This window comes from Capsicum annuum, chromosome 2, assembly GCF_002878395.1.
Source record: "Capsicum annuum cultivar UCD-10X-F1 chromosome 2, UCD10Xv1.1, whole genome shotgun sequence".
NCBI lineage: Eukaryota > Viridiplantae > Streptophyta > Magnoliopsida > Solanales > Solanaceae > Capsicum > Capsicum annuum.
In genome coordinates this window covers 55992724-56015003 of record NC_061112.1, presented here as the reverse complement: position 1 = coordinate 56015003, position 22280 = coordinate 55992724, and positions in this window count along the sequence as shown.

The following is a 22280-nucleotide window of genomic DNA, read 5'->3' as shown; positions in this document are numbered from 1 at the left end:
TGAAGATTTTAAATTTATGTGTTTTTCATGGTTTATGTGAATTTAGTTTGAAAACTATATTGTTGTTGTGTTTTAATTCATGGTATTATTATAAATTTTTAAACTTTGACCCTATTATGGAAAAATAGATGAAGTTCATGATAAATCCCTTCAAGTTATATGTTGATTAATTATCTATGAGAATTAGGTGTGGAAATTGTTATATGACCAAAGCATGCTCCCCATGTGTTTAATAAAATGCTTGTGTGAAGGAAATTGGGTCATTATAGCATATTGCCTAGAAACCCCTAAATTTAGTACAAGCCATGCACGTCAAGTGTTTGTTGAGAGACCATGTTGAATGAATTATAGTATGTTGTGTGCATTCTTATCCTTGTGCGTCCCTTGTTGAATGAATTGTTATATGTTAGTATGAAGTCCTTAATTATGTATACTTGAATACATGCTATGATGTTGATGTTAGTCGTGAATTCAAGAAGTCAAGTTTTGTTATTGTTCATGCATAAGCCCTTGCATTTAGTCTTAGCTCATTTGCATACTCAGTACATTCCCATTCTGACGCATTTGCACTATGGTGTTTTATTTGATGCAATAGGTTCAGAAGCACGAGCCGCAGAGCACTCTTAGCAGTCCAGATCCAATCTACAGCAGTACATATAGCAGTGAGTCCTCTTCATTTGAGGATGATCCTTATTTTTACTATCTCATTAAATTCAGAACATTTTCAATAGATGGAGTTAGTTGGGGACATGTCCTATCAACTCCACAGTTCATATAGTTAGAGGTTTTTCAGACAGATGTATTAGTATTCAATTTTTAGTTTTGAGTATTTTTGGACGTTTTGAACCTTATGGCAAGTTTTCGCCAGCTTTCCACATTTATATTTATATATTATGCAGTGAATAGGTAAAAATATTAGTCATAGGTTAGCTTGTGGTCCTTCAGGTTCATGAGCACCGTGTAGCATCCCGGTTTGGAAAATTATGGTGTTACAAACTTGGTATCAGAGCCTAAGTTTCAATAGTGTCCTAGGAAGCCTGAAATGCCGCATCTAGTAGAGTCTTGTGCATGGGTGTATTGCACGCCATATTTATGTACAGGAGGCTATAAGATATTTTAGGAATAGTTTCCCTTCTTTCAGTATTTATGTCGTGCCAGTGAGCAAAAAACTCATGTTGAACTCTTAGTCTAATCCTTATTCCTCTTCCATTTGCAGAACATGCCTCCTCGCAGAGTTAATGCCCGTAGGAATGACAATCATCCTCCTCAGGTTATAGATTCTATGAATGAGAATGTGTCACATGCAGAGTTTCGGTATCTTTTCAGGCACTAACCCATGATATGACCACTAGTGTTAAGGGCAACCGTTTGGCTGCAGCCCTACTTCAGCAAGATAGGGATTCAGCCACAGCAAGGATCAGAAATTTTATAAGAATGAACCCGCCAGAATTCTTTGGGTTAGTAGCAGTTGAGGACCCACCACTCTATCTAGAATAGGTGAAGAATATCACCCAGATTATGCTTGTATCAGCGGAGGAGGGTATGGAATTAGCGTCCTATAGGCTGAAAGATATTGCTCATGATTGGGTGGTGTTTTGGAAGAACCGTAGAGGGGAAGATGCAAATCCCATGACTTGGCAGATATTTTAGGATTCCTTCTTAGATAAGTTTTTCTCGCAAGAGATGAGAGAATCTAAGGTAGAAGAGTTTATTAACCTGTGACAAGGCCCCATGACAATAAAGGAGTATTGTCTTAAGTTCAACCAGTAAGCTAAGTATGCTCTTAACTTGATAGCTGACCTACGGCGAGTTTGAGTAAGTTTATGACTGGTGTGTCTGGTTTAGTGTTGAAGGAGTGTAGAAATGCTATGCTCAATAGATACATGGATCTTGCTAGGTTAATGATGCATTCCCAGCAGATAGAGGTAGATAAATCTAAGGAAAGAGAGAGATCTTATAAGAGATTTAAAATAAGTAGTTACAGTTTTCTCAAGTTGGGTCACAGGGTGGTAATCGGTCTTACCATAGTCAGAATAATTTAGTACCAGCTCCATCCTCAGTAAGTGTGCCTGCACTAAATTTTAGAAATTTCATTCATGATGGGGCGCTAAGCTCCAAAGCCCAGAGTAGTGTTAGAAGTACGCTCACTTATCCTCTTTGTGTAGAGTGTGGAACTATCTAGGTGAATGTAGAGCCAATAGTTAGGTATGTTTTAGATGTTTTAAGCCAAGTCACAAAGTGTGGGAGTTTAGAGTGTTAGCTCAGAAAGGTAGAGATTCGCGTTAGCAGTGCATCACTCCTTGTAACAACACTGGTCAGCGTCAGAACCGACTCTATTCACTTCAGACTATCCATGATCCAAAAAGTTTTCTTGACATAGATTCGGGTATATATAAATCTATTATCTTCCTGATATGCATTAGTTTCAGACTCTCGAGGTTCAGTCATGATCTAGTTCATAGATGCCCTGTGCATTTCCCCAGTATATCAGTAAGGTAAGTGTGCATAGCGGGACATAGTGTCCCAAAGGGGAGATACTCCATGACTCCCCAAAGTTATCAAATACCTTATATCCATTTAGTTTCATGCTCATATTCTCATTAAAAGTTTTGCATTAGCCATGCCTGTAGGAGCCAGTTCAGTCAAACATTCATGCATTAGATATGCATGTTTAGTAGAGAAAGTTTAGCTTATAAATATACCTAGTCATGCATCCATGAGAACAAATCAGTCACGCATCCATGAATTTGATATGCATGTCTATTATGAGGATTCAGCTTACGGGTAGCTTTAGATCTTACATGCATTCAGAATCAGTTACACATGCATTAGATATGCATGTTCATTATGATATAGTCAGTTTATCAGTCACTTCAATCATGAGATCATGTTTTAGTTATTCATGTTCAGTTTATTTTTGGTCAATCGTCCCTCCCCTCTTAGTCAGTCTCATTCGAGGACGAATGTTCCCAAGGGGGAGATATTGTATTACCCCAAAAAATCAAAACCAATGTTAGCTTTATGTTTCAATCTCATGCATAGTACATCATAATTCTTTTATAGTTTTATGAGTAAGTTAGATTTATATTAAGCATTGATATAACTCCCAGCCCTCAGATGAAGCAAAACATTCATTATAGATTGAATTCTTGGGATGTGTATTGCCATGGTCAACTTTAAATGAGTATATATCTTGTTTTATTATGAATCTTTGAGCTCATGACCTACCAAATGATAGATAATTGAATTATCTTTCTAACGATACCAATATCTCCCGAATTCAATATCAGAGAAAAAGGTTATGCCTATTTTACTCCTGCATGTCAGCCTGGAAACTGAGTGACGACATTTCTTATGACTTATCACATTTCTAACGAAATTTTTGATGACTCTTCACATTTCTGACGAAGTTTCTGACGACTTATCAGCCATGTCATCAAGCTTAGACAGAAACCAATCAATTCCAGCTCCCTGGTGATGACCTGGGCTGACGGGCTATCACAGATCGAACGGCTTATCATCCTTAGTCATCACTTGATAATTTTATCAACTAGGAAGCGGTTTCATAGGGGTATTTTGGACTTTTCCTTCACCTTTCACGACATAAATCAACAAAATCACGTACATAACCATCACAAATCAATTTTAAAAACCCTTAATCCTCTCCACTTTCAAGAACTTGAAAATTAGGGTTTCCTCACAAGATTATCACCCAAGAACAAGATTCAATCTCCCCTTCAAGAAAACCAAGAAAAGACTTTATCGTTTAAGATTCAAGACTCTTAGGTATGAAAGTGTTGATTCTTGGGTCCCTTCCTCCCAAGAAGCTCAAGAATCCCTCTTTCTAAATTTAAGATTTTAAATTGATGTGTTTTTCATGGTTTATGTGAATTGAGGTTGAAAGCTAAGTTGTTGTTGAGTTTTATTTCATGATATGATTATAAACTTGCAAACTTTGACCCTATTATGTAATAATTATGTGATGTTCATGATAAATCCCTTCAAGTTATTTGTTGACTGATTATCCATGAGAATTAGGCGTGGAAATTGTTATATGACCAAAGCATACTCCCCATATGTTTGATAAAATGCTTGTGTGAAGAAAATGGAGTCATTATAGCATATTGCCTAGAAACCCCCAAATTTAGTATAAGCCATGCACGCCAAGTGTTTGTTTACAGACCATATTAAATGAATTACAGTATGTTGTGTGAATTCTTATCCTTGTGCGTCCCTTATTGAATGAATTGTTATATGTTAGTATGAAGTCCTAAATTATGTATACTTGAATACATGTTATGATGTTGATGTTAGTCGTGAATTCAAGAAGTCATCTTTTGTTATTGTTCATGCATAAGCCCTTGCATGTTAGTATTTGTGCTATGGTGTTTTATTTGATGCCATACGTTAATAAGAACGACCCCAGAGCACTCTTAATAGTCCAAATCTATTCAGCAGCAATAAACGTAGCAGTGAGTCTTTTTCATTCGAGGATAATCCTTATTTTTACTATCTCATTAGATTCAGATCATTTTTAATAGATGGAGTTAGTTGTCCCATCAACTCCAAAGTTCAGACAGTTAGAGGTTTTTTAGACAGATGTATTAGTATTCACTTTTCAGTTTTGAGTATTTTTAGATGTTTTGGACCTTATGACAAGTTTTTGCCATCTTTCCGCATTTACAATTATATATTATGCAGTGTACAGGTACAAATATCTGTCATGGGTTAGATTGTGGTCCTTCAGGGCGTTACAAACTTGTTAGCAAAGCCTAAGGTTCAATAGTATCCTAGGAAGCCTGAAAAGCCGCATCTAGTAGATTCTTGTGCATGGATGTGTTGCGTGCCACATTTATGTAAAGGAGGCTATAAGATGTTTTGGAAACAGTACCCCTTCTTTCAGTATTCATGCCGTGCTATTGAGCAAAAAGCTCAAGTTGAACTCTCAGTCTAATTCTTATTCCTCTTCCATTTGCAAAACATGCCTCCTAACAGAGATAATGCCCATAGGAATGACAATCAGCCACCTCGGGCCGTAGATCCTCTGAATGAGAATGTGTCACATGCAGAGTTCCGAGCAAATTTTTAGGCGCTAGTCCATGATATGACCTCTTGTGTTCAGGGCAACCGTCAGGCTGCAGCCCCACCTTAGGAAGATAGGGATTCAGCCGTAGCCAGGATTAGAAATTTTATAAGAATGAACCCACCAAAATTCTTTCGGTCAGTAGCAGGTGAGGACCCATAACTCTATCTAGAAGAGGTGAAGAAGATCACCCAGATTATGCATGTGTCAGAGAAAGGGGGTGTGGAATTTTCTTTCTATAGGCTAAATGATATTGCTCATGATTGGGTGGTGTTATGGAAGAAGAGTATAGGGGAAGATGCAACTCCCATGACTTGGCATATATTTTAGGATACCTTCTTAGATAAGGTTTTCCCGCTAGAGATGAGAGAAACTAAGGTAGTAGAGTTTATGAACCTGTGACAGGGCTCCATGACAATGAAGGAGTATTGTCTTAAGTTCAACCAGTTAGCTAAGTATGCTCCTGACTTGATAGTTGACCCTAGGGCGAGTATAAGTGAGTTTATGACTGGTGTGTCCGGGTTGGTATTAAAGGATTGTAGAACCGCTATACTCAATAGAGATATGGATCTTTCTAGGTTAATGATGCATGCCCAGCAGATAGAGGCAGATAAATCTGAGGAGAGGGAGAGATCTAATAAGAGATTCAAAATAGGTAGTTATAACTTTTCTCAAGTTGGGTCATAGGGTGGTAATCGTTCTTACCTTAGTCAGAAGACTTTAGTCCCAGCTCCATCCTCAGCTAGTGTACCTACACTGAATTTCAGAGAAGTCAGTCATGATGGGGCGCCAGGTTCCAAAGCCCAGAGTAGTGTTAGAGTGAACACACTTATCAACTTTGTGTAGAGTATGGCAAGAACCATTTAGGTGCATGCAGAGCTAATAGTCAGGTATGTTTTGGATATGGTAATCCAGGTCACAAAGTACGGGAGTGTGGAGTGTTAGCTCAAAAAGGTAGAGATTCACCTTAGCAGGCCGCCACTCCTAGTACCAATAGTGGTCAGCATCAGAATCGACTTTATTCACTTCAGACTCGCCATGATCCAGAAAGTTTTTTGGACATAGATTTGGGTACATATGAATCTTTTATCTTCATGATATGCATTAGTTTCAGACTCCCGAGTTTCAGTCATGATCTTGTTCATAGATTCCCTGTGCATCATCCCAGTATATCAGTAAGGTAAGTGCGCATAGCGGGACAAAGTTTCCCAAGGGAGAGATACTCCATGACTCTCCGAAGTTATCAAGTTCCTTAAATCCATTTAGTTTCATGCTCATATTCTCATTACAAGCTTTGCATTAGTCATGCCTCTGGGAGTTAGTTCAGTCAGACATTCATGCATTAGATATGCATATTCAGTAGAGAAAGTTCATCTTATCAGTATACCAAGTCATGCATCCATGAGAACAAATCATTCACACATCCATGCATTAGATATGCATGTCCGTTTTGAGGATTCATATTACAAGTAGCTTCAGATCTTACATGCATTTAGAATCATTACACATGCATCAGTTATGCATGTTCAGTTTGATATAGTCAGTTTATAATTCATGTCAGTCATGAGATCATGTTTTAGCTATTCATGTTCAATTCATCTTTGGTCTATCATTCCTCCCCTCTCAGTCAGTATCATTCGAGGATGAATGTTCCCAAGAGGGAGATATTGTGATACCCCAAAAAATCAAAACCAATATTAGCTCCATGTTTCAATATCATGCATAATACAACATTATTCTTTTATAGTTTTATGAGAAATTTAGATGTATATTAAGGCTTCGAATAACTCCCAGCTATCAGACGAAGCAAAACATTCTTTACCGATTGAATTCTTGGGAAGAATATTGCTATAGTCAACTTCAAATGAGCATATCTCTTGTTTTACAATGAATTTTTGAGATCATGATCTACCAAATGATACAAAATTGAATTATATTTCAAACGATATCAATTTCACCCAAATCCGATATCAGAGCAAAAGGTTATTGCCATTTTACTCCAGCATGTCAGCCTGGAAACTAAGTGACGACATTTCATACGACTTATCACATTTCTGATGACATTTTTGATGACTTATCACATTTTTGATGAAATTTCTGACGACTTTTCAGCCATGTCGTCAAGCTTAGACAGAAACCAATCAATTCCAGCTCCCAGGTGACGACCTGGGCTGACAGGCTATCACAGATCTAACGGCTTATCAGCCTTGGTCGTCACTTGATAATTTTAGCAACTAGGAATCAGTTTTGTTGGGGTATTTTGGACTTTTCCTTCACCTTCCATGACATAAATTAAAAAAATCATGTACATAACCATCATAAATTAGTTTTAAAAACCCATAATGCTCACCACTTTCAAGAACAAGAAAATTAGGGTTTCCTCTCAAGATCATCAACCAAGAACAAGATTCAATCTCTCCTTCAAGAAAATCAAGAAAAGACATTCTCTTTCAATATTCAAGCCTTTCAGGTATGCAACTGTTGATTCTTGTGTCCTTTCGGCTCAAGAAGTTCAAGAATCCCTCTTTCTAAATTCAAGATTTTAAATTTATGTGTTTTTCATGGTTTATGTGAATTCAGTTTGAAGGCTATGTTGTTTTTGAGTTTTAGTTCATGATATGATTATAAACTTGCAAACTTTGACCCTATTATGTAATAATTATGTGATGTTCATGATAAATCCCTTCAAGTTGTATGTTGATTGATTATCCATGAGAATTAGGTGTGGAAATTGTTATATGACCAAAACATGCTCCCCATGTGTTTGATAAAATGCTTGTGTGAACGATATTGAGTCATTATAGCATATTGCGTTTGATAAAATGCTTGTGTGAAGGATATTGAGTCATTATAGCATATTGCCTAGAAAACCCCAAATTTATTATAAGCCATGCACGCCAAGTGTTTGTTGAGAGACCATATTAAATGAATGATAGTATGTTGTGTGCATTCTTATCCTTGTGCGTCCCTTGTTGAATGAATTGTTATATATTAGTATGAAGTCCTCAATTATGTATACTTGAATACATGCTATGATGTTGATGTTAGTCGTGAATTCAAGAAGTCATGTTTTGTTAGTTTCCTTCTATCGAGTCCTGGGGGTACTTGTACCCGAAAAATATTGTTGTGTACCTAGAGTCGAGTAAGTCTTTAGATAATTTCAGTCGTACTATGATCAGTAGTTAGTTACAGATTTCAGAACTTAGTATCATTTAGTCAGATATTAGATTCAGTAGTATTCCATCAGATAACAGAACTAAGTGAACCCAGTCAGATCAGTCAAGAAATATGAATAATAACAGATTCAGCTCAGTTTTAGTTTAGTTAAGGATGAATTTAGAGTCTTTCATTTGGGAGTCAAAACTAGCAACGAGCGAGTATGGGGATGGTGGCTTCCCCGTTAAAGAGGCAGAGTCATTAGCAGCAATCCATGTACTCCAGAACTGCGTAGCCAGCACAGGACCAGGAGTCACCCATCAGATTAAGGTTTGACTTGACTATTATATTTCCTTAGGCTTGACTTCCTGTTCAAGGTCACCCATCACAGAGGCTTGACCATAGCAGAGATCTCTACCCGTGGCACGGTATTGACACCCTTCGATCTGGGGTTACTGGCTAGACCCCATTAGTTCAGATACGAGGCATGTCAGTTAAGTAAGAACTCCCACAGTGATAGTTTTAGTATCAATCTTCAAAGTAGGACTTCAAAATCAGGACTGTCAGATACAATCACCAATCTCTGTGAGGAACTCATATAGTTCCATAGATTCATAAACCACCTGCTAGATAGGCTTGGTCTTACATAAATTTATTCAGTATCAGTACCTACAGAGGTCACCCGTCATATAGGCTTGATCTCAGTCTCAGATTCAGTTGAGTATTCTTAATATCAGTTCCAGAGATCACCCGTTAGTAAGGCTTAATCTTAAACCTAGGCAATCTTAATCCTCATTAGCAGATTTAGAGATCAACCCACTATATAGGTTTGATCTCAGATTCAACTAATTAATATCAGTTATCGATAGACTCAGTTATCTAGTTTATAAGTATTAATAAGTACAGATATCAATTTTAGTACTATCAGATACGTATAATCTCAATATATTGAGAAACCTCAGATTGATGGTATATTTAGTATAATTATCAGGTTCAGTCCCAGTATTCTTAGTCACATTATGCATAGTATGTTAAGTAGTTACAGATTCTCTATGTTTGTTAATCCAGCTCTTACATATCATTCAGTTAGTTATTGTTCATTCATAAGCCCTAGCATTTAGCCTTACCTCATTTCCATACTCATTATATTCCCGTACTGATGCATTTCCACTATGGTATTTTATTTGACGCCATAGGATCAGAAGCATGAGCCCCAGAGCACTCTTAGCAGTCCAGATCTAGTCAGCAGTAGTAGATGTAGCAGTGATTCCTCTTCATTAAAGGATTATCCTTATTTTTTCTATCTCATTATATTTATATCATTTTCATTAGAAGGATTTAGTTGGGGACATGTCCCATCAACTCCACAGTTCAGACAGTTAGAGGTTTTTCAGATAGATGTATTAGTATTCAATTTTTAATTTTGTGCATTTTTAGACATTTTGAAACTTATGGAAAGTTTTTTCCAGCTTTCCATATTTATATTTATATATTATGTAGTGTACAGGAACAGATATCAGTCTTGGGTTAGCTTGTGGTCCTTCAGGGTCATGAGCATTATGTAGCATCCCAGTTTGAAAAATCCGGGTGTTACAGGTGCACTCCCAATGGCCCTTGAAAATACGGATGACTTAATGTTGTCCACACCCATTTGCACTCATTACCGCATCAAGTCTCCAAAGTGAACAACCTCTGGTTAATGGAATAATATAGGCAAGAAAGTTGGCAAAATAGATCCGTAACTTTAGGAAAAGGATTGACTCTGAGGGCTAGGCACGGGTATCCTAGTCCCGAACATGTCGGCTATCAGGGGACTGATCGAGATGCTCCTACAGTGAGAACGGGTCTCTACGGGCCATACGGGGGATGGACTGAGAATGATTCCATCAGGGGCCTTCCCCATACGTCGAACAACCAACTCAAAAATGGTACAGACAAGGAGAATCCTACTGTTTAATTAAAACAAAGCATTGCGATGGTCACAACAGAAGTTCATGCAATGTGATTTCTGCCCAGTGCTCTGAATGTAAAAGTAAAGAAATTCAACCAAGCGCGAGTAAATGATGGGAGTAACTATGATCTCTTAAGGTATCCAAATGCCTCGTCATCTAATTATTGATGCACATGAATAGATTAACGAGATTACCACTATCCCTATCTACTATACAGTGAAACCACAGCCAAGGGAATGGGCTTGGCAGAATCAGTGAGGAAAGAGGACCCTATTGGGCTTAACTCTAGTGCGACTTTGTGAAATGACTTAAGAGGTGTAGTATAAGTGGGAGGCAAAAGGTAAAAGTGAAATACCACTACTTTTAACATTATTTTACTTATTTCGTAAATCGAAAGCGGGGCACTGCCCCTCTTTTTGGACCCAAGGCTCACTTTGTGGGCCGATCTGGGCGAAAGACATTGACAGGTGGGGATTTTGGCTAGGGAAACAAATCTTTTAAAAGATAACACAGGTGTCCTAATATGAGCTTAACGAGAATAGAAATCTCATGTGCAATAGAAGGGTAAAAGCTCGTTTGATTTTAATTTCCAGTACGAATTTGAACTGGGAAAGCATGGCCTAACGATCACTTAGACCTTTGAAATTCGAAGCTAGAGGTATCAAAAAAGTTACCACAGTGATAAATATCTTGTGGCAGCCAAGCATTCATAGCAACTTTGCTTTTATATCATTCGATGTCAGCTCTTCCTATCATTGTGAAGTAGAATTCACTAAGTGTTGGATTATTCACCCACCAATAGGGAATGTGAGCTAGGTTTAGACCGTTGTGAGACAGGTTAGTTTTACCCTACGGATGATAGTGTCACAATAATAATTCAACCTAGTACGGGAAGAACTGTTGATTCACATAATTGGTCATTGCGCTTGGTAGAAAAGCAGTGGCGCGAAGCTACTGTGTGCTGGATTATGATTGAATGCCTGATATTCCAGCTTTTATTTGAGACGTCAAGCCATTTGCTGAAGAAATTGTAGCTGAAACAGTTAGGCCATTTCAAACTATTCAAGTTTGGATGGATAACATGGAAACTCGCATAAACAAAAGGCTAGATTCGTTATCTTTCCCTAATCTTACCACGCTCATGGCAGAATTTGAGAAAGCAAAGACAGACATAGCAGAGTTAAAGGGAAAGTGGTGATAGCAGCCTATGTTTGACCTAATTTTAGCAATAAGCGATGATGAAGAAAGCATTATGGATCTGATGGAAAGACCCATGAAGGACAAAGAAAAGCAGCAAATTGAAGAAAAAGCTGCAAGGAAAGAAGAAAGGAGGAAAAGAGAAGAAATATCACCGGAGGAACAAGAATAGTATGTCATTAAGAAGGCTAAAAAGAAGTCATTACAAGGTGAAGAAGAAAGGAAAAAGAGAGCAGAAGAAAAAACAGTAAGAGTATCTGCTAGAGTTGCCCCAGCAAGAGGGCAAAGTGCAGGTTTACTTCGGGAGATGACCTCTCTAATTTTGGAGGGTGAGGTTGTGAGTTCCCCTACCACCATTGGGGCCAACATTGCACCAGGCGAGGATGAAGACATCTCGCCACACGGGACAGACACCTCAGACTGAATAAGAGGTAAGACAAGTATACTCAATCCTTTGTACCTTACTTTGAATATTGTGAGAAAAACACATATGATTTTTTGTAGGGGTGGGGTGTACTTGTTTCATGGTTGGGTTGGGTTGCACAAATTATGAACCCTATCATGCATTATCTAGTAGAAGCAACATATCTAGGGTTTTTTAGTTCTGCATGTCAAATTTCTTAAGTTTGTGATGTAAATATCTGTGTTTAATGTTATTTATAAAATGCTCAGTTTCAGTACTGTAGATATTAATAATGAATGATGCTGGCATAAGACTATGAGTATGTGTATGTAATTATTTACTTTATTCATGTAAGCATGTGTACATAACCTTCAGTAAATCAGCATTTGGCATTAATTTGTAAGAGGAACATGAATCATGTGATGAAGATTCTAAGGGTGGCAGACGAAGTTTAACTCAGTTGCCTGTGGGTGTGAGGATTTATCTTCAGTTCTTACATAGTCTAATGCCTAGAACTTGCCTGAGTCATTGATATATCTTCTAGCTGATTAAAAACACTAGGATAGGATGGCAGGCCTCCTTGTACCTTCAGTCCGCTTAGCCTAAATAATTAACCCCACCAAAATGATTGTTCCCTCACTTGAACCCGTTTAGAGCTTTTAGTAGTTTTCTTCTTGACCAATAATTTTAATTAACTCTCATAAAGACTTTAGCATTCAAGTTCAACTCTGGCATTGACCAAAAATTAGGTGTTGTGCACCTAAATTGAGGGTGGCTATTGTCAAAATGAAAGTGACCGGTTTAAAGTTGTTTTAGAACTTAGTGAAATATATTTGGCCTTAATTTGTCAAAGTTATTGTGCACCTTAGTTGGGGACATCAGCATACGTTGAGGGTGCCTGATCCCTTTCAAAAAAAAAAAAAAAAAAAAAAAGAAAAAGGAAAAAAGTTGAAGTGAATAATGAAGAGTTAAAGCAAGTTGTTTAAAATAACATATTGGGGTTTCTGATCTTGGGTGTATTTATACACCTAAGCACCATAACTTACCCATATTTTAGCTATGTTTTTAGTACAAAGTACCTAGTTTCTTATGTTTTTACTCTACTTTGATTTAATTGAGCTAACCTATGTGATTAGCATGATTTCAGGTGTTAATGAGGTAGATAGAGACATGATGGGACTACGGATTGCTGATGACAAATCACACAAGAGAAGAGTATCTTTTTGGAACAAATGTGGTGCCTAGAAACTATGTCCAAGACTAATTTGTCATTTATAATTAGTTTAGGGACTTAGAAAGCAATTATGAGAGAAGAGATTATTAAAAGACTTGATGCTGAATTTTTATTCATTATTGATTATTCTGGATTATTTTGAGAGAGGATAGTGGCGGCTTAGAACCAAGGGAGAAATGCTACTTCATCTTTTTCAACAAGATTTTGTTTACTTTTTGGTATGATGAATATTTCTCTTGTAATTCCTGTTTTATTCATGAGTAGCTAAGTTTATTAGTTAGGGTTATGGAAGCCTTGTAGCATACAAACTGTTACTTTGGGTTTTGAATTCATGATGTATTGATTTATTTACATCATACTCTCTTTGTTTATCTTGAATTCTCGTGGTTGCAAACATAGAGGATGTGCCTTAAAACACAACTTGTTCGAGAGAAAGGTTGTTGTTCAGAAAAGAGAGTAGTGACAAAAAATAGGATTTCCAACCCCTATTTCATATGTTAATGCCTTAACAAGATTAACTACTTGGAGATTTCGTATTGTTTTAGTAAACACTTTTGATTCGAGAGAACTAAAGTGAATTAGTCCTTGATGGTTGAGAAACACTAGGATTTTGTTATTAAATACAATATATTTCTCTGTAAACATAATACATGTATGAATTCGTAAAGCCCATAATTAAAATTTATTGAAAACTATAAGGTGAACATAACCCTAGCTTACTATTTCTCTGAATTTGAATACTACTACACACATTTCATTTTGTTAAACTGAAACCATTAAGTTGTGAACTGAATTAAATTCCCCCTTTTTGTTTTATGGAAACGAATTATTATAAGTCAACTAATCTTTATACAACTTAATTAGCACCATATTCCCTGTGGGATTTTACCCCAACCTAGTTGGGTTCTATATTTGATAGCGACTGCTTACTCTCTCGTAAGAGAGGTGTAATTTGGGCGTATCAAATTTTGGCATCGTTGCCGGGGAATACGGTTGTTGATTGAGTTTATGTGTGCTAATTAACTGTTAGTCAAGTTTCCTTATTTTACGTTTGTTTGTTTTTTTTGTCATTATAGGCTCATTGTTGTTTATGCCACGAACCATAAGTTCAGGAGAACCATTATTACCTTTCAATCCTGAACTTCATCTCATTGAAAAAATGGCAACCAATAAGAAGCTGAAAGATTAGCCTCTTTTGCTAATGCTCAATTAAATCAATAGCATAAAGATAACCCAGGTCGGGTACATAATCAAGATAAAGAGGACCTGGGAGATGATGATTTAATTGACCCAGCTAATAGGAGGCGTGCAGTGGGAGTAATTGTGCTTGTAAATCAAAATCATCCATTTAGAGGAAGACTAGACCGCCAAGCTGTGCAGTTTGATATTGACACTGATGAGGATGATTTAGATAGAAATGGAGGTATAGGGGCAATCATTCTACCACCACTAACTCCTGGGGTAAAATTCAACATCACAGTACTATGATCTAGCTACTGAATTTGAAAGGACTCTTTGGTGGATTACCTGGTGATGATCCAAATCTATATTTGGAGAATTTCATCAATATTTGTAAATTATTTGATAATCCTGTAGTGGGATGAAATGCAATTCGTTTGAGATTGTTCCCACTGTCTCTATCTGGAGAGGTAACTATATGGTTGAATGAGCTGACTTCTGATTCAATAACAAACTGGAGGTAATTGAAAGAAGCTTTCCTAGAAAGGTTCTTTCTGCCCTCTAGAATGTTATAGTTGAGGGATGAGATTAGCAACTTTAGGCAATTGGATAATGAAGCTTCGCATGAGACTTGGGCAAGGTTTAAAAATAAGTTGACTTAATGCCCAAACTATAAGATGACTGATGAACACTTGATGGAAATATTCTACAGAGCTTTGAACTCACTTACAAAGCCAATAGTGGATAATAATGCAGGAGGAGCTTTTATAGAACTCACCTTTACTGAGGCTGCAGAAATGTTAGAAAGAATAACTAAGACAAGTAGATCTTGGCATACCAGATATTCTGTGGTAGTAAGAAATACTGGGTCTAGTATAATATCAGCTTAGTGTAAAAGAGAAGAGGAGCGTGATCAGGATATAGCACACATAAAAACCTAGATGGATCTGCATACGAAATATTTGCAATCAAGGAATGCAGAAAAGGTAAAAATTGTAGAGTCCCACGGTAAGGGAGATAAATCAAACATTGAGGAAGAGGCTTACTACTTGCATAACCTGGGAGTTTCCGGACCGGTGGTCAAGGAAACCAAGGTTGGAACCATCAAGAATATTGGAAGAATAAAAGTGACGGAAGTGGACTGTATGTACCTTTTGGAAGCCATGATAATGCTGCCACCAGTTCAGGTAAAATGTCCATGGATGACATGATGGAGAAACTATTAAAGGGAGCTGAGGTGACCAATTCTGGGGTTACTACTATGAAGAGTGAAATATGTTCAATGAGTCAACTAGTAAACAACCAGAGCAGAAGATGAGCCAATTATCCACAACATTTAACCAATGATAGAATGGGACTCTATCAAGTGATAAGTTCAGAATCTAAGGACTTATAGATTGTGTATGGCTATTACCACTAGGAGAAGTAAGATATTATCTAGTCTAGTATTGGGAGCATCCTCTCATACTAATATGGTCAAAATGTATTGGGAGATGGTTGATAAATCTTCAGTAGTCTTATGGAGTTAGGAAGTTTGGAAAAGAAAAGTGCGGAAGTGGAACAACCATCTAAGCCAAAGCATGTTAGTGATGTGGAGCAAGGCTTAAGAAAGGAGGTAAAAATTGCTCCTGTTGAAATTCCAAGGCCACCACCCCCATTTCCATAATGATTAAAGTAGAAAAAAATGAAGGCAAGTTTAACAAATTCATGGCTATGTTGAAGCAACTGACAGTGAACGTGCCTTTAGTTAAAGCACTTGAGCAAATATCAGGATATGCTAACTTTATGAAAGATCTTGTGACAAAGAAAATAGCTGTAATCTATGAACCAATGGATAATCTCCAACATTGTAGTGCTTTTTCTACAAGGTCACTGGTGCAGAAGAAGGTAGACCCAGGAGCACTCACCATCCCTTATATGATTGGGTCTCTAGATTTTTCTAAGGCCTTATGTGATTTAGGAGCTAGTGTCAATCTAATGCGGTTAGATGTTTATAAGAAGTTGGGTTTGGGATACCCCACACCTACAAACATACCACTTGTAATGGTAGATAGATCGGTGAAAAAGCCAGTTAGGATTCTACATGATGTACTTATAAAGGTGGCCAATTTTATATTTCCTACCGACTTTGTTATTCTTGATTGCAAAGTGGACTTTATAGTACCCATAATTTTGGGTAGGCCATTCTTAGCAATCAGGAGAGTATTAGTCGACCTGGAGTTGAATGAGCTAAAATTTAGTCTCAATAGGAAAGAGGTTAATTTTGAAGTATCTAAATCCATGAAACAACAAAAAGAGATGAGTGTCTTTTCAATTGTTGATGTATTCTACAAAAATGAGTGAGATGTACCAGTTAAGGATAGACCTGCTGTGGATACCAAAGCTGGTTTGGTTGAACATGCAAGCAAAGATGTGAGTGACTTCAACATGGATGGACTTGGAATAAAGCATTTTCTTGATCCAACAAATGAGGTACAAATGGTATCATTGATGTATCTTGATAAAGTTTGAGTAGTCAAGATAATTGAGTCATACCGCGATGTTCAATCAGGCATTGCATGGGAGGCAACCCATGATTTTATTTTTATTTTATCATGTTAAATAAAAATACAAAAATAAGAGTCGAGACACGACTAAAACTACGGCACTTGGTGGGAGGCAACCCATCCTTCTAATCATTTATTTGTTTTTGATTAAGCGTAGGTACATCAAGTACTAAGGAGGTAATTGGTACAAAATTTGGTTTGGAATTTAGCCATATCAATGGTGGTAAGTTAGGAGTAGTAGTGACATTACAAGTAAGTTGGAGTGGTCAAATGTTAAGGCTTGATTCATGACTCGTGTTAGAGTTGTGACCTAAATTATGTAAATCCGCCACCCCAAGTTTCACGGTGTGACTTTATTTTGTGATTTTCAAGGAGGGCTGTGGTGGTAATGAGGTATTGGGTAGACAAGCCCGATCTCAGAGACCACCACTGATCTCGGTGGGGGTGCGGGGGCAAAGCCCCTACGGTACAAACCTTTATCAATGCTTTATAAGAAGAATGGGGTGCATGGCATCCAAGTTTAAGTGTACAATAGGGTGTATGGTGCCCGAGTTTACATAGTCCATGGCAAAGGCGTCTCCTAAGATATAGCCTAAGATCACCCTCACGTAAGCTATACCTTATGTGATGCATACCTTAACTTTGGCAATGGCTTGTGCGTCGCACACCCAACTGCACACTTTCACTATTTCACTTATACAACTACCTATGTAGTGCCTAACCTAATTTACATGATACCTTATGTGGTGCACAGTTACCGTTGTGCGATAACATGTGCGACGCAAGCTGTAACACACATGCTTACTGTTTCACTTGTGCGATGACCTATGCGACGCACACTTAAACATTTGCCTTCCCTTGTACGTTGCATACCCTTCCCAATATAGCATAGTGCTCGACTTTTAATTGGGTCAATCCGATTTGAATTTCACTCTTTAATAGAATCCACACCATGAATGCCCAAAGTCATCCTTATTTCACCCCAAAGATGTACAAGATTTCTCTCTCACCATTCTATTTTTCCTTTAAGATTACTCTTTCCTTAATAATCTCAAGAATTTCCCCCTTCTTTCTTCAATCTTCCATCTTCAAGTTAAGTTTTACTTTCTTAACCCTTAGTTATTGTTACCTTTTTTATAGTTAATTGATTTCTTGAGGATTATGAATTAAATTTTTGCCATGTCTATGTCATAGAAGGATTTTAAATATCTTGGGAAGATAAGCACTATTGTTGTAGTAATTAAGCTTGTACATGTGACTGAATTGTTCACAATTAACATGATAGTTGTGTGACTATTAGTTTCCATCTTATTTTGTTGAACATGATGTTGATAAAATAGTGTAAAAGTGATGGTGTTTTGTATATCTTTATATGGTTGAGTTATAGGGCATGATTTTATTAAAAAATTGCTTCATTGAAATAGAATTAGGGAAATTAGTGTGAGTGAATTGTATTGCGACTAATGTTGGTGCACCATATCAAATTGTATGTCAGCGAAGTCTGAGTACCCGACAATAACACTTAATTGATTTATACTAACAAATTAAGTGTGGGGTGGTGACTTCATCACCTTCATCTGAATTGTAGTTAGTTTCATTATGTGTGGCTGACATAGGTGATGTGATAAATACAGGAAAGATAGCTCTGATAATGATCTCCATACAGGTAGCATAACTCCTAATGTGGATGAAAAGTACTACTAGCTAGGTTCTTGAGCTTGTTATTTGCACTGGGGACAGTGACTAGATTAAGTGTGGGGCGGCTGGTTACTTTGCTGCATGTTTTGTAAGAAATTAGTACCTTCTCCTTAGTGTACTTCTGTGATAAGATTAATTATTTTATTTATTTTTTTCTTGTTAGCTGTTTGTTTGATTTAGTCATAGTGAGGTATTTTTCTCGATGATGGATGGATGATGACCGTCTTAAGAAAAAATTAGTTGTTTGTTACACGTAAATATTCTTGTAGATCACATGGCATTATAGCATGAGTATGCGATGGATCATTACATTTGAAACACCTAGGCTCTAGTTGTGACTATTGTTGTGATTGTTGGTTTTAGTTTAATTCATTTAATTGTTAGGTCGAGAATCTATAATGCTCCTAATTGAGTTGACCATGTGCCATGAGTGTGTATGACTATTGTATATTCCTTTTTGTAACTGATGTTATAACTTTCCTGGTGTGTATTCAAAGCAAAATAAAGATTATAAGTTTAGCAGATGATTTAGGCATTTCTTTGACAACCATTGTTCATACCTTTTTTTGACCTACCTTTGCACATTATCTTAGCTAGCCCCATTGAGCCTTTAGCTTTTTATTTTTCTAATCTCATATGTAGCCTAACCCATTGTTTAATAAAGCGTAATTTGATCCAAAAGATCCTAAGCACTTTAATGTGAAATGAATTTGAGTTAGGAGTTTGACAATGAGAGAAAAAGAGTGAAATTGATGCCCAAAGTCTAGTTATTGGCGTGTGAAATTGATGTATTTTGGAGTAGCAAAAATTGTTGAAAAAGTTCCAAATTTTATCCTGGACATATTACAATGAACCTGTTTTGGCCTTGGTCATTCTTGGACATTGTGCACCTCAACTAAGGCAAATCGCTTAAGTTGAGGATGGCTATCATAGGGGTGCATAATGTGAAATGGGTGCTAAAAAATAAAAATTTGAAAGGGTTTCATACTCCCACCATAGTTTTGCTAATTGAGTTTAATGGGATGGGGTGAAAATAAAAGATATGGATAGATGAAAATGGTGTAAATTGGTTCTTAGAAATTGGTCTTAGTTGGATAATGTATTGTATTAAAGCGCTTAGGGAAGATAGTCACTATTTCTAGCCAAAATAGTTCCTACCCATCCTTTAGCCTGCATTACAACCAGTAAAAGAACTATTTGATCCTAATCTTAGCATTCTGATATTAGTGGAGCATTACACTAAGGGAAAGCATATGGTCATCAGTTGTAATTTGATAATTCTTTGTGAGAGTGAGCACAACTTGATTCTTGTACTCATCTTGTTAGAAATTGCATGATTGTGAGTAATTATGGGTAACTTTCTTGTTGTGAGGGCACATGGTTGATGAAGTTGGGTAATTTATATGATTTCTTTACTTAAATAGTATGGATGAATTTTCCAACTTAATGAGTCTATTCTTGAGGGTAGGTTGTCTCTAGTAATGATTCAGGAATCTACTTCTTGTTCATAATTGTTGTGTGAGCCTCTTTGAGCATCTTGTGTTTCCTTTATGGGTTTTAAATCCTTTGTATGGGTAAATGGATAAGTTGTTCGAGGACGAACAAAGCTTTAAGTGTGGGGTGGTAATCTTGGGTGTATTTATATGCCTAAGCGCCATAACTTACCCATATTTTAGCTAAGTTTTGAGAATAATAACCTATGTGATTAGCATAATTTCAGGTGTTAATAAGGTAGATAGAGACATGATGGAACTACGGATTGCGGATGACAAATCACACAAAAGAAAAGTAGCTTGTTAGACCAAATGTGGTGCCTAGAAACTATGGCCAAGACTAATTTATCATTTATAATTAGTTTAGGGACTTAGAAGGTAATTTTGAGAGAAGAGATTATTAAAAGACTTGATTCTGAATTTTTATTCATTATTGATTATTATGTATTATTTTGAGAGAGGAGAGTGGCGGCTTAGCACCAAGGGAGAAACACTACTTTATATTCTCCACCAAGATTTTGTTACTTTTTGGTATGATGTATATTTCTCTTGTGATTCCCGTTTTATTCATGTGTAGCTAAGTTTATTAGTTATGGTTATGGAAACCTTGTAGCATACAATCTATTAATTTGGGTTTTGAATACATTATGCATTGATTTGTTTACATCATACTCTCTTCATTTATCTTGAATTCTCATGGTTGCAAACATAGGGGATGTGCCTTAAAACACAACTTGTTCGAGAAAAAGCTTGTTGTTCGAAAAAGAGAGTAGTGACAAGAAAATAGGATTTCCATCCCCTATTTCATATGTTAATGCCTTAATAGGATTAACTACTTGGAGATTTCTTATTATTTTAGTAAACACTTTTGATTTGAGGAAACTAAAGTGAATTAGTCCTTGATGGTTAAGAAACACTATATTTATGTTATTAAATAAAATATGTTTCTCTGTAAACATGATACATGTATGAATTTGTAAAGCACATAGTTAGAAAGTATTCAAAACTACAAGGTGGACATAAACTTAACTTGCTATTTCTCTAAATTTTAATACTACTACACATATTTCATCTTGTTAAACTAAAACCATTAATTTGTGAACTGAATCAAATTCTCCCTTTTTGTTTTGCGAAAATAAATGATTAAAAGTCAACTAATCTGCATACAACTTAATTAGCACCATATTCCCTGTGGGATTCGACCCCAGCCTAGTTAGGTTTTATATTTGACAATGACTGCCTACTCACGAGAGGTGTAATTTGGGTGTATCAGATTCAAAGATGCTAGAGCAAGGAGAGTTGAGTCTTAATTAGTCACTTTAACTAAAAGCTTATCCTCACCTATCCTAAAGCCTCATTGCAAGCCTATACAAGACCTGTTTGATCTTAGCGTATCACCTTTGAGGGTGAGTCATATGGAAAAGGCGAGCCTATTGGCACATGGACTATGCTTGTACATTCTTTATGAGTGTGAGATCTTATATTGTGTCCACATAATATAATGAATGGTGGAATTCTTTTTTGTAAGGGGAACTGGAGTTTTACTTCGGCTTTCTTTTCTCTGTGGGACATAATATCCATGTGTGTGTGCTGAATTATAATCAATGATGGGTGTAGAGCCTGATGTGTTAAATTCATGTGAGTGAAATGATGATCGAATGATTGTGGCAAAATAATTCATTAGTTGGTTGTTTCTCATGATATTGTTCATGTTCACAATTAGGTGCTGAGTTGCTTGAGGACAAGCAATGATCTTAGGTTAAGGGTGTTGATGTTCCGGCTTTTGGCAGAACATTTTACATTTTGTCTTGGGAAAATTGGATGTTTTCAAGCAACTACGGTTGCATTTGATGCTAGTTTTTAGTGTTTCAGGGAAAGGAGTTAGCTGAAGGAAAAGACTCTAGAAAGTGGCAGAAAAGTGCTTCTAGCGGTTGAAATGGTGGACCATCACACCTTCGATGGACCACCAGCCTTACCGTCAAGTATTAAGAAGTACCAAAGGTTTCATAACTTTCAATGACAGACCAAATGGTGGACCATTAGATCTGTGATGGACCACCAGCTTGGCCTTCAGTCTTATCTAAAACATTGCCTCCTAAGAAACTCAGTGACGGACCAAATGGTGGATCTTTTGAGATACGACGGACCACCATCTTGGCCGTCAATCTTCCTCCTGAAAGACTCGGCGACGGACAAGATGGTGGACCATCAATCTTTTGATAGACCACCAGATTTGGCCGTCAGTTTGGATGCGGTTTTCGGAATTCAAATTTTAGATTCTTTTTACCTAGGAACATATAAATACCATTTTTAGGTTTTATTATTGGAGAGATATCTTT